Source organism: Carya illinoinensis, chromosome 5 (genome assembly GCF_018687715.1).
Source record: "Carya illinoinensis cultivar Pawnee chromosome 5, C.illinoinensisPawnee_v1, whole genome shotgun sequence".
NCBI classification, from domain to species: Eukaryota; Viridiplantae; Streptophyta; class Magnoliopsida; order Fagales; family Juglandaceae; genus Carya; species Carya illinoinensis.
Window position 1 is genome coordinate 47,220,391 of NC_056756.1, and position 3,383 is coordinate 47,223,773.

Consider the following 3,383-nt stretch of genomic DNA (forward strand, 5'->3'; position numbering starts at 1 on the left):
TAAGTAATGTACTTATACTATAATATAAGTATATACTATAATATAAATAGACTAATATATAGTTTAATATATGTAAAGATCATATTATTATTAACATAGATAATACATAAATCAAAAAAAGGGGATCAGACTAGACCGAAACTTAAAAAACTATAACTTTCGGTCTCAGTGATGAATCTATCTGATATCGGTTCTTAAATTTTTAAAAACAAATATACATTGGTTTGATTTTTAAAAAAGGTCCAAAATTAGACTAAACTGGACTAGTTACACCATATATTTGAATCATAATTTAAAATCTATTCTCATTAGGCTAATACTAATATCATAAGGTGAATCCATAACTTAGTATATAACAAACAACTAATTAAGAGCGTTGAGTCACTGCCCTTAATGACTAATGGGTCATGTATGATATGTTGCGACATACTATACCATACAAAATGGGAATCTTGACTAAAGAACGTGTCTACCATGATGGTACTTGTCAATACTGATTAGCCCCTTCCAAACTACTAGATTTTATCTGAAACAAATGTGATCATATCAAGTTCGTACAAAAGAAACAACCTTGAATTCCTTTACGATTGCAAAATCAAAAGCAATAATGCTCAACTACAACAAGATTTCAAAACAAAATCTAAACAATTATACTTAATCTGATTCGGGGATAACCTCCAAATCTTGACCTAAACGCGTGGTAGGTTTCCGTGCTTGAACTTTTGTAGGGCCTGAGGAGGCAAAAGGATTAGGAGGCATGATTAATTTATCTTCTTCTCCTTCCAACATTTGAACTACAAGTTTCATGGAAGGGCGATCCATTGGGTGCCATTGTATGCACCATAGTCCGACAATTGCAAGTTTCTCTACAATTTTAGTATATCCATCATCTTCGATAAAGACTCTTAACTCTTCTTTTTGTTCTAAAAGATTATAAATCCATTCTGGAAAGTAGACCTTGCTAGTGCTTTCCACTGTGACATCAACATTTCTCTTCCCTCCAACAATTTCAAGTAGCAACATTCCAAAACTATAAACATCTGCTTTATAAGACACATTTCCAAAGTTTCTAGAAAACACTTCAGGTGCAATATACCCCATGGTCCCTCTGCCCGTAGTCATAGATACTACACTCTGATCCTTGGAACACAATTTTGCAAGACCAAAATCAGAAATTTTTGGATTAAAGTTATCGTCAAGCAAAACATTGTGGGGTTTGATGTCAAAATGGAGGATTTGGTGGTCACATCCTTGGTGAAGATATTCAATTCCTTTTGCAACGCCAATGGCAATATCTTGCAACTTGTCCCATCCAAGAAAACGGTTCTTGACATTTGCTGAAAATATGAACTTCTCTAGTGAGTAATTTGATAAAAACTCATAAACTAGTGCTCGCTAAAATCCATCAGCACAAAAGCCAACAAGGCGAACCACATTAACATGGTGAATTCTACCCATTATTCCCACTTCATTTATGAATTCTTCACCATTTTCCTTGGAACTGTTGTTCAGGATCTTCACGGCAACATGAATTTGATTGGAAAGTTTTCCTTTGAATACTGTACCGTACGCTCCTTGGCCCAACTTCTCTGCAAACTGATTTGTAATCTTTTTAATATCAGCATACGAGTATCTCGTCGGCTTGAAATTTCTATAATCCTCCAGGAACTTTTCAATCTTTGCCCGATATTCTTTTTCTACCACATCATTACGTTGGAGAGCAAAGACCACCAGTAGTACAAGAAATGAACCTAAGACGGCACCTGCATATTGAACAATCGTGAGTGGTCAAGAAGTCCTATATCTCATGATCTTGCCCGATGATGAATGTGTCATGATATAAACGAGGGACAACTTACCAGCGGTGACTAGTTGTGTTGATGATGTACCTGCAAAATGTTTTAACATATCAGATTGTGATAATTACAAAACAGAGAGATTATTTTTATTTATTATTCACAACCGGCATCGGTTTTTATTTATTATTATTTTCTAATTTTAGTTTTCTTCCAAATTTTAGGAATAACATTCATGATAAACACTTCAATATATGCTTGTGTGTGTGTGTATATATGTATATATATTTAATTTCATATTTCTTTGGTGAAAAATTAAATTTTTGTTAATTAATGCAGAAAATTCGCCGCTGCAGTCTGCAGAAGAGCATTGGTAAGCTAGGCATTAATAAAAGTGTGAATAAATTGAGTACAAAGTTGGAAATTAGATAGAATAGGATATATACCTTTCGCTTCATCTGGTGATCTGGACCAATTCATGTAAATAGTTGGATCATCGTTGTATACCAAATAAAGTGGAATCGATCTAACGTCATAAATCCTTCTACAAGGGGGTAAGGGAAAGCGGGTGATGGAATCTTCATAAGCCAAGGCATGAACTTGGTGGTTAGGGCCACTAAGACAAGAAATCCAGGTATTACTGTATTCATCCTCTTTCGTTTCTTTACGGGTACAATTGAAAAAGGCATAGTCAACTAAAGGGTAATCTGGATCTGGTGTGAACTGGAAAGGCGAGGAAGATAAATTGAGATGCGGAATATCTCTTAGAAAGCAACGGTGTGGATGATACAAATGGATTCTCCGAGATTTGTAGTCAATGTTTTCGACAAACAGTTCTACTGAATCCGGTAGGTGGAGCACCGTTTGGTTTTTATCAGTGCAGGACAGAAGAAACCCACGCCGACAGCCACAGTGGTTTGGGTGTCGGTCTTGAAGTCGGAAAGGAGATCGGACGGCTGGGCCGTGGCTTGCACACCGTGAATCAGCACACTCATTTCGGCCTTGTACGTGGGCGGGTAAGATGAAAATAACCACAAACAAGAAGAAGTAGGAGATGATCATCATTGCCATTTCTTATAAGCAAATATTTTGTATCTGTTTTATGGAAGGAAGGTTTCTCAGCCTCTCAAAGGAAAACAGATATATTTGTACTGTCAATTATTTGGTTTTAAAAGATATTTTAAAACAAGCAGAAAGAAGACTCACATTTTTATGACTCAGTCAATCATTTGGTTCTCATTATGTGACGCATGTGCTTACGCCAAAGTATACACGGCCAAAGATTTCCAAAATGAAGGAATTTCTTAAAGGCGTTTCTAATTAACAAAAAATAATTGTTCAAAACCTCAATTCACCCAAATCTTATTTCTCTGAATAGATAGTTTAATCTCAGGATTTTTTGCAATAGTTGTGATGCCATATTCGCAAATTCTGGGCCAAATTAGGAGACCGTAGAAATACATATTACTTTATACTTTTATATGCATACAATTCTTTTGAAATTTTATTTTGGACAAATCGATCGGAGAGATGAAATATGCCCATGGACGTACCCTAGCAGTTGATGATGGCCAATGCATGGGCTTC

General features: G+C 35.6%; 1 pseudogene; it reads right to left on the reverse strand.

Moving 5' to 3' along the window:
* Positions 1-559: 559 nt before the first annotated feature.
* LOC122310757 lies at positions 560-2,948 on the reverse strand (annotated as a pseudogene).
* Positions 2,949-3,383: the final 435 nt, after the last annotated feature.